The 14,117-nt window shown below is 50.0% G+C and overlaps 1 pseudogene; it reads left to right on the top strand.

Moving 5' to 3' along the window:
- The first annotated feature begins 7,058 nt into the window (after nt 1-7,058).
- LOC132317307 (inositol 1,4,5-trisphosphate receptor-interacting protein-like 1) lies at nt 7,059-8,564 on the top strand (annotated as a pseudogene).
- Nucleotides 8,565-14,117: the final 5,553 nt, after the last annotated feature.

Raw genomic sequence — 14,117 nt, forward strand, 5'->3', positions numbered from 1 at the left:
TTTGCCCTGTGGGGTCTTTGCCCACTTACCTTTCTCTACTTCTCCCCCTACGTCTTCAACTAATTTCTGATCTTCTTTGGAATACCTGGGTTCACAATCAATTTGTATTTTACCGTCTGGGACCAAAGACTGCACCTCTAATTCACCTTTCTCAGCTGCTCTTTTGGCTTCTCAGTCTGCCATAGCATTGCCCAATTCTTGAGCGGTATCTCCTTTCTGATGATCCTTGCAATGCATGATAGTCACTTTTTCAGGTTGCTGTACTGCTTCCAGGAGCCTAAGAATTTTTTCAGCATGTTTTATATGTTTCCCTTGGGTGGATAGGAGTCCTCTTTCTTTCCATATGGCTCCATGGGCATGGACTACCCCAAAAGCATATTTGGAGTCTGTCCAGATATTAATCTTTTGTGTCTTTGGCTAGCTCCAACGTTCGGGTTAAAGCGATTATTTCTGCTTTTTGTGCTGAAGTATTTGGGGCAAGGGCTGCGGATTCTATTACCTGATTCACGGTGGTTATTGCATACCCTGCTCTGCGGACACCTTGTCGAGCAAAGCTACTTCCATCTGTGTACCAGGAATCCTCAGCGTCTTCCAGTGGCTCCTCCTTTAGATCTGGTCGGCTGGAATAGACCGCTTCAATCGTCCAGGCAGTCATGTGATACCGGTTCTCCTGTGGTTCCACTGAGGAAAGTTGCTGGATTGACAATATTAGTAACAATTATTTCCACATCATCCTGTTCCACCAGAACAGCTTGATATTTAAGGAATCTCTGTGGTGAGAGCCAATGCCCCCCTTTTATCTCTAATACTGTGGATACAGTATGAGATGTCAGCACTGTAATCTTTTGGCCCAATGTAAATTTACGTGCTTCTTGAATATTTAACACCAATGCTGCTACCGCCCTTAAGCAGCTAGGCCAACCTTTACTTACTTCATCAAGTTCTCTGGAGAAATACACCACTGCTCTTCTATATGGTCCCAAGTTTTGGGCTAGGATTCCCAGAGCTATTCCCTGTTTCTCATGGGAGAACAACCAGAACATCTTAGTAATATCTGGTAACCCCAAGGCAGGGGCTTCCATTAATTTCCTTTTCAGCTGCTGAAATGCTCTTTCTGCTTCCCCATTCCAGGTGAGGTCTTTTGGATTAGATTTCAACAGTTTATAGAGTGGTCTTACCAAGAGTCCGTAGTTATAGATCCATAGACAACACCATCCCGTCATCCCTAAAAACGTACGGAGTTCTTTAGCCATCTGTGGTCGAGGAGTTTGGCAGATGGCCTCCTTTCTTGCTGTTCCTAGGGTCCTTTGGCCAGCAGTTATCTCGTACCCGAGGTAAGTTACCTGCTGCTGAGCTATTTGGGCTTTCTGTGGAGAGACTCGATAGCCATTAAGTCCAAGGAAATTCAGCAGACTGACTGTCCATAGTATACATAGTTCTTTTGTTTTAGTGGCTATCAATAGATCATCTACATATTGTAACATTATTCCATCTCCATGTGGTCGCTCCCACTGTTCGAAGTCTTTGGCTAGTTGGTTCCCAAAAAGAGTGGGGCTATTTTTAAACCCCTGTGGTAACACAGTCCACGTTAATTGTGTCTTTCTCCCAGAGTCCGAGTTTTCCCACTCGAATGCAAACAGCAACTGGCTCTCTGGACTCAAAGGTAGGCAAAAGAAGGCGTCTTTTAGGTCCAATACGGTAAACCAGGCCAATTCAAGTGTCAATTTAGTTAATAATGTATATGGGTTTGCCACTACAGGATGCAGATCCTCAACAATTTTATTAATAGCTCTGAGGTCCTGTACTATTCGATAATTACCATCTGGCTTTTTGACAGGTAAAATGGGAGTGTTATATTCCGATTCACACTCTGTTAGTAGCCCATATTTGATAAACCGGTTGATTATTGGTCGGATTCCTTCCCTATCTTCAGTTCTGAGGGGATATTGCTTAATTCTTACAGGCCGCGCCCCTGATTTGAGCCTGACCATTATTGGGGAGGCATTTTTTGCTTTTCCTGGTATTTCTGAGGCCCATACTCCTGGATATACTTGGTTCTGGATTTCGTCAGATATTTCTGAGCTAACAGGAGTATCTATGAGGGCCAGACTCACAAGTTCAATTAGCTGGTCATCCCCCACTTGAAGCTCTATTTTTGCTTTCTCAAATTTTATTTTCGCTTTTAGTTGTTCCAATAAGTCTCGCCCCAATAGACGTTTTGGTGAGTTAGGCATATATAAGAATTTGTGTATTCCCAATTGTTTTCCCAATCTAAATTTAAGAGGCTTTGAAAAGTACGCCTTTTCACTTTGGCCAGTAGCTCCTTTACCGTTACAAAATCATCATCCGTAGGTGTTAAAGCTTGGTTAATAGGTTTCATCTTGAGAAAAAAAAATAAAATCAAGGACAGGGTCTACCCTTTCTCTGTGCTTCTGAGCAGCTGGGCTGCTGCCTCCGAGAAGCACCTTTGAGGCAGGAGGGGCCCCCTTGGGCACACACCACGCAGCACCGAGCTCGGGCCTCCTCACAGCGGTTTTACTGGGCTCCAGCTCCCTCCCCAGCCGGGGGAGGCTGCGGGACCGTTTCCCTGCTTCCACCCCATCTGGGAAACGCGGTACTGGCTCCCCCTCAAAAACAACATCAGTTGCAACAAGGTATTATAATTCAAGGTTCCCTTAAAGGGCCATTTCTTCTCATCATTTTTATTAAAGTCTTTCTGCTCACGCTTCCTCCTGGCAGCTCTCCTATCTCCTTCCAGTGAGCTAAAATACAGCCTAGAAGGCTCCTTTTCAATATTCCGCCACTTTGTTTACTTCCCATAATGAACACCCTGCCCGCAGGGGCTTATTCCTCAGCCTAAGAATACAACTGGATTGAATTGACAACAATAATACCTTGTCCAAGGCTAAAGATGCAAGGACGTACTCGCCCCACAGCGAATGCACCTAAATTCAAGACAATTGTCAAAAGGAAATACTGTATTTATGACACTCCAAACACAGCACAAACAAACAAGCAACACCAATGGCAAATCAGACACTGCTCCACGCCAAATAAACCCGTCACTATTCTGTTCTACATTTCCCCCCCACACATACCAGCAACATTTTTACTGATTCCTTATACCTTTTATATTTCCACAAAGCACCTGCTTCCTTGACACTCACTGTGCCAAAAATCATCTCGTCCCCAAACTGTACTCAAACGTTCTGTTTACAACAAAAACATTCAAAAACATATTCGGTTGCATGAAAAAATCCTGATATCTGTGTATAAGACAATAAGGGTTAACAATCAGGTCGATTAACACAGTCTGTCATACACTTCGTCCATCTCTGGCCGCTTTCCTCACGGAGAACTCGGAACCGTGGATCAGGACTCCGCACTCGCCCCGCAGTCCGACAGAGTCTCACTCACTCAAACACTCACCCAACTTACAACAACTTACAACAACATTAATTGTATATAATGAAGCACTTTTCACAGAATACACGGTACCGGAAACAAAACTTCTTAAGTATATAGATTGTAATGACTATCATAAAATACCAATTATAGCCACAATAATATAAATTTCAGTTCCCATGGGTTATAATAGTTGATCCAAACGATAGCAGCCCCACGTACTTCCCTTAATCAGGGATTCCCGCGTTCAGGTAGCTATCCCATACTCCCCGCAATTTCAGCAGAGAGCACTCCCGCGTACTTCCCTCAATCAGGGATTCCCGCGACCTCACTACTGGATTCGAATCCCTCCTGGGGCGAGCACCAATGCTCTTTACCTCGCGTAGGACGTCTCCTCACGACTTACAGGTTCCCCTTCCTGAACATACCTGGTCCGCTGATGGTCCTTGTCTGTCCCTGCAGTGATCGGGCGAGCGAGGGAGGTCCTCCGAGAAATCTCGGGGCGCGCCAAGGATGTCCCCCTCTCAGCCGGTCCTGCAGCCGGGCAGAGAGGGTCCCACCTGGGTCGCCAAAATTGACGCGCGGAAACGAACTTCACAACTCACACACAGTTATAAAGCAGGCATGTTTATTGTGGCGCCGGGTGCAAGGGGATTTCTCCACAAAGCTTGCACACCGGGTTAAAATCATGACAGGTATTTAAAACAGTTAACAAAGATAGTTACGCCTACTGGTGCTACCCCTTAATTAACTATTGGTTAATACTTTTCTTACTTCATCTTAAAGTTACAGTTCTCTTTTAATTCACCACGCATGCTCAGAGAGTAGGGGGCTCAATTGGGTTGAGGCTTCTCTAGCTAGGAGGTGTGTTTTTTAGTATTAAAATGAGATTATAATGAGACAAGTTAACTCTAGGGCACTATTTTGGCAGTCTTTTCTATTTTTCTACGATTCGTCCTTGCGCTAATCATTATTGCTAGTTAGCAGAGAGTCAGTGAAGACAAACTTTATCAGCAGAGACTCAGTGGAGACAGTCTTTATCTCTAATATGTCTAAGTACCAGGTGCAGTTGTTACAAAGTATCTTCTCTAAACTTTTCTTTCTTACTTTTAACCCTTGTTTCTCAAAATGCCCTGTAACAGAGCTCAGCAGGTGCTCGGGTCCCTCCTCCGGTAGAGTTTGAGGAGGAGGCACTTCCGCGTAGTATTTCTCCGTTTTGGCTTAGAACAGCTCACTGCCGCTTTTTCCGCGTCCTGCAAGGGCTTCCGCGGCAGACTTTTTTTTTTTTTTTCTTTTTTTTTTGTCCAAGTTCACCGGCGAGCCGCCGCGCTCAGTTCAGCGAGCGCCGGCGGATCGATGTGCTGCGGCTTTGATTGTGCATCCCTGGGCGGCGGGGCCGCGCACCAGCGGGGAGGGCCGGGCCCATGGCGGCCGGGCCCATGGCGGCCGCCCGCCTCCGCCGCGCTGCGCGCCCGGCACGGCGGCCCCGCACCCGCACCCGCACCGCCACGCTGCCGGAGGCCACGTCTGTCCAGCTGGGTTTGGCTGGCGGGTGCCGTGGGCAGCGCACCAAAAGACAGTCCTGTAGGGTTGGTTTCCTTCTCAGGAGCCAGAGCCATGAACGCCGCAGCAGCAGCACGTCGCTCTGCTGCATTTCCGTCGAAGTCTCTGAGATGAACCTCCGCGCAGTGGAGAATTTGACCGCCTCCCTGGATCCTGTACTAACTTCATCCCACAGTACAGCCCCAATTTTGGACCAAGTGTCCTGAGCATAGGCAGCCTCAATCGTGGGGATAAGTCTTTTATTGCGCGCCCAAATTAACAGCGCCTTCGAGGTAGACAGGTTGTGACGGAGAGAAAGACTTCACTGTCAGGTTCAAATTAACAATTTATTTGAACTTCACTCACAGGTCCAATACGCCACTATTGCAGGTTCTTTTATGGATACAATGGAGGAATGCACTATTGCAATTAAATACACAATTCACAAGCGTGCTAGATATTAATACCTTACAAAAAAAAGAGTGCACTAATCACAGTCTTAAAGCATGCCAAATACCATACGTATGTTTCTTAATCACTTACCCCCTCTCTCAGGTAAGGCCTCTTAATCCCTGGGAAGTTACTTTGTACAGCGTCCTGGACAAGGGGGAAAGAATCTCCTACAGGCCAGCTGTACCCTTGGAAAAGCGACTCTCCCCATTTTTCTGCCCAAACCTTACGGGTTTTTTTATTCCCTGATTTGATGGGTGGGGGCAGGCTTATGCACAAATGTTTATCTCTGGTGCCTTGATGGCTCGGCTCCTTAGTCTATGTGGTAATTTAGTGATGTCTAGCACACAGTTACTGAATAGTGGTGGAATGGTACTCAGGGCATTTTGTTTGTTAAGGGATCATTCAGGCTCCATTTGGGTTTTGGGTTTCGGGTTCGGGCAGTGTTCAGACAACCCCGGGCTGAGCCGTTTCCACAGCTCCCCCCAGGTCCTCTCTGCATAGATAAGGATTTGTCAAGGTGAGACAAAGCTGAGTCCAATCACAACTCCCTGCATCTTGCCTTGGTGCTCCGAAACAGGTTTAGCCGGGTGATCCCATACACAGGTCATAACTCAGTCCTCTCGTAGAGAGTATATGTAGGAGAAACTTGAGCACTGCCGCCTCTTCCTTTGACAAAGAAGACCCCATTCTCCTCCCGGCCGCTCGCTTGATCAGAGCAAGATTCCCTTTGTTTTCTTAGCGCGCTAAATTTTCCCGAGTCCTAGGGTAGCGCTCACCTGTTCCGGCCGGCTTCCACCCCCTCTTTTCGTGGACTGCTCATCGGACCGTACTTGATCCCTTATCAATCTGAGGGTCCCTGTCCTCTCGCAGTGGCACAGCAGGAGCAGAGGTCCTGCCGTGGGCAGGTCCCACCCCACCACCAGGATATACACCACCACCCACCATCGGTGTCACGAAGGCACCAAGAGCACACCCATGTCCACAAGCACAGAGGTCAGCACCAAGGGAGCCGATCCCATCTCACAGGATGGCATCTCAAGGAACAAAGCATCCACCAGTCACGTCACCCGATTTTATGTTTGGTAAGGGCTTGGGAGGCTTCTGTCTGCTTTGTAAAGGGAGCCCCTGGGAGCCACGTCCTGCTGGGTGGGTCTGTACTTTGTGGGTGTCGGGGCTTTGGCTGCCTGGGGCAGCTGTGAGTCGCTGAGCCGGGGTAGGGCCAAAGGCTGGGGCTGGCTGGCGGGCGTGCCTGTGATGCGCTCTGGCGCTTGTGACAGCACAGGGCACGAGTCACAATGGGGGTGGTTATCAGGGGCGCCAGCAGGCAGCGCTGCCCCAGTCCGGCCTGGGCCAGCGGTGAGTGCGCACGCGGGGGGAGGCTGAGCTGGAGGAGGGCGTGGGCAGGAACGCGGAGCCCCAGGGGGGTGGGTTCTCACCCTGCCTCGAGGGCCCAGACACTCGTGGGAGCGCCTTGGGCAGGGCACTGTGCTGCTGCCGCCGCCGGGGCTGACAGCAGGCCTTCCTGCCTCCCACGATGCCTCGCCCCCTCTCCTACATGTCCCCAGATCCCTGCGGCTCTCATCCCTGCCCCCCCCACCACCAGCAGCTCCCTCCCTCCCAGCCCCACTGAACCCCTTCTCTCCCTCCTCCTGCAGGCCATGGCTGTCGCAAATCTCCTCGCACTCATTGTGCAAAGCATCATCCAGTACCCGCACGTGGTCGGTGATGAGCTGGATGAGGCCACGCGCGAGCGCATGCAGCAGCGTGTGGAGCAGCTGAGCCAGGAGATGACTCGGCTGCTGCAGGAGCTGGAGCAGAGGAGCCAGGAGCAGAGCGCCTTTGCCTGGGGAGCCCTGCTCTTTGCTGCCTTGCAGCAGTGGCAGTTCTGGGCCGTTGCTGGAGTCCTGGTCCTGCTCTTTGGGCTCTGCTGGTGGCTCAGGAAAGGGAGCCGTCAGCCAGCCAACAGCAGCAAGGAGAGCAGCTCCAGAAGCACAGAGGATAAGGAGGAGGAAGAAGAAAACCCCGCTGTTTCATTAGAAGTGGGAAGATTTTTGAAAAATCGCTTCCAGGAGCACGTGCAGGACCTGACCTACAGTTCCAAACTCATTGAGGACCTGGTGGACACTCTTCTCTCTGCATGTCAGATATTTTCCAGGGAAGATTTCATGTCATAACTGCAGCCAGCCATCAGTGTGAGCAGAGCCATCAATGTCTGGACTCCTCGTAAGCATGATGCTGTCTACCGCTTCATGGTACCCCTGAAGGCCCCCACTGGGCAGGCCTTCCACCTGAAGCTGAGCACTGCAGGGGAGCTACCAGCAAAGAACTCATTCCTCTGCGTGGAGCTGGTTTGTACCTGCACGAGGGAGTGGCTGGTGGGGGACATGCTGTGCTTCCTCCACCACAACGAGGAGGAGCTGAGAAAAAAACAGGGTCCCAGCCTCCTACGCACCCTCTGCACCGGGTCCTACCTAGATATAGAGAAAACTGCCTGCTGGTTCCAAGAGCTGCTGACAACAACCTGGGAAGTTTTGCCTCTGTCATCTAAATGCAGGCTAACGGTGCTGCCCCGCAGCCGCTCCTGCCAGCTCCAAATCACAAATGCCTTCAAGAGATCCCTCCTGATTGAGATGATTTTTGGGGTGCAGCAAGGCAAGTCGGACATCTTCCTGAGCATCGAGTAGGCAGAGGCAGTTGTTACCAGCAGCACGGCAGGGCCAGAGAGCTACGCTATGGCAGAGGTGAAGTTCTTCAGGCATATCGCCAGGCAGGCCCCGCATGACAGCTGCCACCTCAAACGCCTGCAGATCTGCGCCCACATCCTGGTGGGCACAGGCTTTTCCGCCTATATATTGAAGATAGTTGTGATGCACCTCCTGACCTCCATACCCCTGTCAGGCTGGCACAGGAGGGATTTCCTGCCGCGGCTGCAGGATATCATGCGGTACCTGCGCTGCTGCCTGGAGCAGAAAAACCTTGATCACTTCTTCTTTGGCAATGAGAATGTGCCCAAGGAAATAACCTTGCCCCCAGCCTTCCAAACGGCCGAGCCACTCAACCTCTTCCAGCACCTGGCACAGGATCCTGCTGCCCACGCTGAGGCACTGCGTGAGTTCCATGAGCTGCAAGATAGGCTCACGAGGCTGCTGTTCTATGGACAATGAAAGAGGTCTTCATGCAGAGCTGTGTTTCCAGGGCTCACAGCTGATGGCACACGACCACGTCATACCCCAGGGAAAAAGAGGGGAGAAGGCTGGACACAGAAAGGAAAGGGAAACCCCGTGCACAGCAGCCCTCTGCCAAGAGCAGCAGCGTTCTCCTCTCAATGGTGTCCCCAGCGCAGCAGACGGTGATGACGATGGTGGCGAAAAAGACGAGTTTCGCCCTGCTTCCCCCTCGCACTGGCTGCGGCCGGGATGGCATTTCACAGGGGCCCAGACATTCCTGCTGGCAGCTCCGGCTGTGCAAGGACCAAGCAAGAGGCACCGCTGATGTGCCTCGGTGTGCTCACTGGGGGCCGGGTGGAGAGTCTACCCATCCTAGACGCTTCCCGGGAGGCTGGTGCTGCAGAACTGAGCACGACGCCATATGGAGAAGACACTGCTCAGTTGGCAGTGGGAACTGCTGAACACACCTTTCCTCCAGAGCAAAAGCACACTCTGGGGAGTCTGAGCCGATGCAGCTGAAGAGGCTGTTGCAAGGAGGCTTGTGACAGAGACTCCCGTTACCACCTGGACAGTGACCGCCCCTGCCTCTTCGAGAGAGTCCATTCCCTCTGGGAGCTTTACTCTGTGCAAAGTTGCCAATAAATGGTGTGTTTGAGGAAGCGCTGCGTTTCTGGGTGTCCATGTCTCACTTTGTCGGGGAATGTGGGCATTGGGTGCTGACTGCTGAGCTGCCACAGAGTCAGGGAGCGTTTTGCAGAAGAGCTGATGCGGTGAGCTCTGGTTTCACTGATTCTGTAACTCAGGCTCCCTTACCTGCCCATGCTCCTGCGCTGGGGTAATGACAATAGCTCATCACCCTGTACCGCTGTGGAGAACGGAAGATAACTCTTCCAGTGCAGCAAACAGAGCAGAGGACCCAGGATCAGAGGTCCAAGAGCGGAGCGGCATGGCCTGGGGAGTCCTGCTTTTTGATGCCTTGCAGCAGTGGCGGGTCTGGGCCTTTCCTCTTATCCTTGTCCTGCTCTTTGGGCTCTGCTGGCAGCTCCAGAAAAGGATCTGTGAGGGTGTCAGCAGCAATGAAGAGGAGAGCTCCAGCAGTGACATGGAGCAGGAAGAGGAAGTGGGGGAGGAAGATGAGGATGGAGTGAGGGGCAGGAGGAAGAAGAAAGTGAAGAAGATCCCTATTATAATAGCGATTTGGGCATGGTTCTTGGAAAGCGCATTTAGTGTCCAGTGCAGAACCTGGCCAACAAATGCAAGTTGCCAGAGGAGCTGATGGCGACTTTCTCCATGTTTTCAGATTGTTGGTCTTCAATAGTTTCTTCCTGGTGCTGCAGCCAGCCATCAGAGTGGGCAGCGTCTTTGAAGGGTGGAGTCCTCATGAGGACAGTGCTGTCTACCACCTGCTTGTGCCCCTGCATCCTCTCCTTGGGCACGCCTTTCACCTTAATCTGGGCACCGTGGAGGAGATGCCAGCAAGAGACTCCTGCATCCGTGTGGTGCTGGAGTGTATCTGCATGAAGCAGTAGATGGTGGAGAACATGCCGTGCTTCCTCCACCACCCTGAGGATGCACTGAGTAATTTTACCTGTTTCACCCCTCTTCCAGGTAATGCCGCTGCCCTCCTCCCACTACTGCAACCTCGGGCTAGCTGACACCTTCAGGAGGACTGTTTTCATTGTGCTGATGTTTGGTGGGGAGAAAGGCAACTCAGACATCTTCCTAAGCATCTGGTAGGCCAAGGCCGGCTTTACTGGCTTTTGCTTCCTCTCTGATAGGATTTACTTTTCAAGTATCATTTGGTCATCTCATGATAATCATATTCATCCTTCATGGGTCCTTTGGATTTTAAGCTGTATCTTTTGGTTTTAGATTGTCTTTAGCAGGAAATGTACCACCCAGAGTAGCTAGAGCTAGCATGTGGGAGCTGTCTGACTCTTTGTCTGGATATTTATCACACACCCAGTTTAGCGCTATTTAGTTGCATTGTATTTATATGGTGTTTCATTTCCCCCCTATTTATGGCAGAGGCCAGTAAACATCACAGCCTGTGGCATCCCTCCTGCCCAAGGCATATGCCAAGGCATCTGATACTCCCTCTATTTTAACTCTGAAATTAGTTTCTGTCCCCAAAGAGGAAAACTGCACTGGTAACTATGATGGGTAGGAGAACCTTTTTGAACACCAGGGCTTTAAAGGTACACTCCAGATGGGTTCACATGTGGGAGTAATGAACCACTCTGCTGCCAAGTGGCTGTACATATTACAGATGGAGGGTGTCTCTAGAAAACCCAACTATTCTCAGCAGCAGCTCCAGCAAACTCTGCTGCAAACCCTGCTCGTGATCCCGTTGCAAAGAGGGACAGTCCCAGTCAGCCAGCAGAACTCCTACAGGCTTTCTGGTTCGGTGTAGATTTTTCTTAGCACTTGAGTGGACTTAAAGGAACTGTTGTGTTTTGAGAGGGGGATATTGATGGATATAGAGGAAAACAATTTGTAGAATCATAGAATACCAGGTTGGAAGGGACCTCAAGGATCATCTGGTCCAACCTTTGTTGGCAAAAGCATGGTTTAGACAAGATGGTCCGGCACCCTGTCCAGCCAAATCTTAAAAGTGTCCATTGTTGGGAAATCCACCACTTACCTGGGGAGATTATTCCAATGCCTGATTGTTCTCATTGTGAAAAATTTTCCTCTTGCGTTCAACTGGAATGTCCCCAGGAGTAACTTGTACCCATTACCCCTTGTCTTTTCCATGTGACTCCTTGTAAAAATGGAGTCTCGATTTTCTTTGTAGCCACCCTTTAAACACCGGAACATGGTGATAATGTCTCCCATAGGCCTTCTTTTCTCAAGGCTGAACAAACCCAGTTCTCTCAGCCTTTCCTCATATGGCAGGCTTGTTTCCCCTGGCAGGGTTGCTTTTCCTTTAAGATCCCAGAAGATACCCTCCTCTGTGTCAGACTTCTCAGGTTACTCTCATACTTCACCTGGACTGGTGTTCCCTCTGGGCTCCCAAACACCCGCACTGTCCCCTGAAAACTCCCCAAACTACAAGTGCTGATCAGGAGTCTCCAGCAAGATGGTTTGGTCCTCTTGTTCCCCCTCTGCACCTTTGTCAGTTACATCCCATTAAGGCTTTTTGCCCTGGTCTTTGATTTTTCACAGTCCTAATTCTCTTGGTAATTCTCATGCATATTGCCTACAATTCCAGCCTTGGCCACCCAAACCTGTCACGGGGTGATTGCATCACACTGTCGGGGGTGAGGTTCATAGTTACTGCTCTGAGGTCCCAGACCTCCAAATATGTTGACTCGCCCCCCTTGCACCCGAGGAGTTGACTCAGCTCTCAGCACTGACATGGACAACTTGTTCTTCCTCTGTTCTCTCTGGTCTCGCGATGTGAGCTCCTGGGGAAAATCAGCCTCCCTCCTTCGGTGTCTAAGCATACTGCGCATATCCCAGCTGGGCTGGCTTCTAGCTGTGGTAACACCCCATGGGGTGAGTCTCTGCCCAGTGGGCTCACTGGCACATCCCCTTGTATTGCTACCACTCCTCACAGTGTGACCCTGTGTGCCAGCATGCCTCAGCACATCCCCTTGCCCAGGCACTGCTTCGCCCACCAGAGGATAGAAATGGGGCTGAACTGGCTGGCCATCAGCTCTCCTTAATGATGCTGGTCTTTGGCTTGGGCGCCCTGCTCGCTACTTGCAGTGAGGCTTGAGCAATACCACAAGTCTTGCCCAGGAATCAAGTCCTACCTGATTCCTGCCCAGCTGAGGAAGGCAGGCACTGCGCTCACAGGGCTTCATCTTTAACAGAGCAGCCAGACTTTGTGCTTAACTACCAGGGCAATAGCTCAATCAAACAGAGGTCTTGTTTTACAACATCAAGTAGGGTTAATACATTACAAGCCACATTGGCTTGATAACATAGATGGAGGGAAGGGAATAACATCCCGTCTTGTTGCTTTATAGACAAGGAGGAAAGTCCTGCTGTCTGGGATGGACAGCATGTGAAAGTCTCCATGGTCTCTGCTCTTCTCATTCTCTTTCATGTATTTGGTATATTGCACCATGCACCTTAACACAGCATAGCAATACTTTATAATGAGAGCTCCTTTCAGGTTAGAAACCTAGCCATGAATGGCCTCTAGCTGGAGCCAGAGATTTATGTATTCCACTATCGTCCCAAAAAAGCGTAAGAAGTGAATGGTTAAAGACATTCTTGCCCTCTCCAAAATATCAATCTTCCGTTGTCTATAGTTCGTCCCTAGTCTTGTTAAAGCAACATGAGCTGGGGAAGAGAGAGTAACAGCCATTTCCAAATGTTTGTCTACCCCAAATCACACCTACTATGGAACAAAGGATGGAAATTGCCCATAAAATACTTGCTGACTTTCTTTCCTCCTCTCTAGCAGCTGTTTCTTTTGTATGGTGATCCTTTCTCTTGTGTTGGTCATGCAAAATGCAAGAAAACAAGTAGAGACATTAATCAGACTACAAGTTAGGTCACTGCAAAGATCAAGGGTTAATCCATTGCACAGAACAGGGTAGAGTGAAACATGCCTGTGTTGAGCATGGAGCGCTGTAACAGCCACAGCAGCAATGGCATGAAAGACCTGACTGCCCCAGCAGAAGGAAGGAGTAAAGCATACATACATGCTGCCAGGGGCTTTTGGTCACCATTGAGCCAGTCCCACTGGAGGTGCAATTGGCAGCTCCCAAGGACAAACTTGAACCAGATCGAGGTCTCCAGACTTTGGCAGGGGGGCAAAGCTGAATCCTGGCCTGAGTGCAACCACTGTGGCTCGAATTCCTCTCTGGGCACAATACAGCAATACCCCTCATGGTGCTATACTGACTTGTCCACAGCACCTGCTGCCTGTGGGCACTTGCATCTCCTCAGGGTTAAGTTCTGGCCAAAGCATCACCTCAGAGGAGAATATGTCTTTGTATTTCTGCAGGACACTATTGAAACCAGTGACTGATGACACTGCTGAAGCATTCCCAATGAGTTTGGCAAGCTGTGGGTGAGAGCTAGAGGCATGATGAGGATCAGGTTTTGACCAAAATAGTGTTTTGAGGAGTCATTTCATAAAGTCATTAGTAGCAACTTCACTCTGACACTACAGTTTATGCAGCGACTTTTCCATGTGCTGTCCTCATCTTGATTTCTACCCTTACCCTTGGGACAGGAGAATAAGGTTTGATGGGGTCAGAGATAGTGGAAAAGTCTCATGGCAGGGGGTGGTGAGTTGGTTTATTTCTGCCACGGCTAGACCTTCCTCCAGAAAAGGCTGTGATCCCTGTGGTCCCTATTCACATGCTTTGACTGCTCCAAGTTGAGTTACAAGCTGCAAGAGATGTTTGGCAAGCTGAAGACAGATCACAGAATGCACAGATCTAAAAACAGGGTGAGCGATTGAAAGGATAAAGTCTCTTAGCCACATCAATCACAGCCTGTGTTTGCCAAGCAGATTAAAATGACATGTACACAAAACACTGGTAGGGAATGGTGGAATAGTTGCTATTTCCAAACAACATGCTT

The sequence above is a fragment of the Gavia stellata genome, chromosome 7 (genome assembly GCF_030936135.1).
Source record: "Gavia stellata isolate bGavSte3 chromosome 7, bGavSte3.hap2, whole genome shotgun sequence".
In the NCBI taxonomy this organism is placed as follows: domain Eukaryota; kingdom Metazoa; phylum Chordata; class Aves; order Gaviiformes; family Gaviidae; genus Gavia; species Gavia stellata.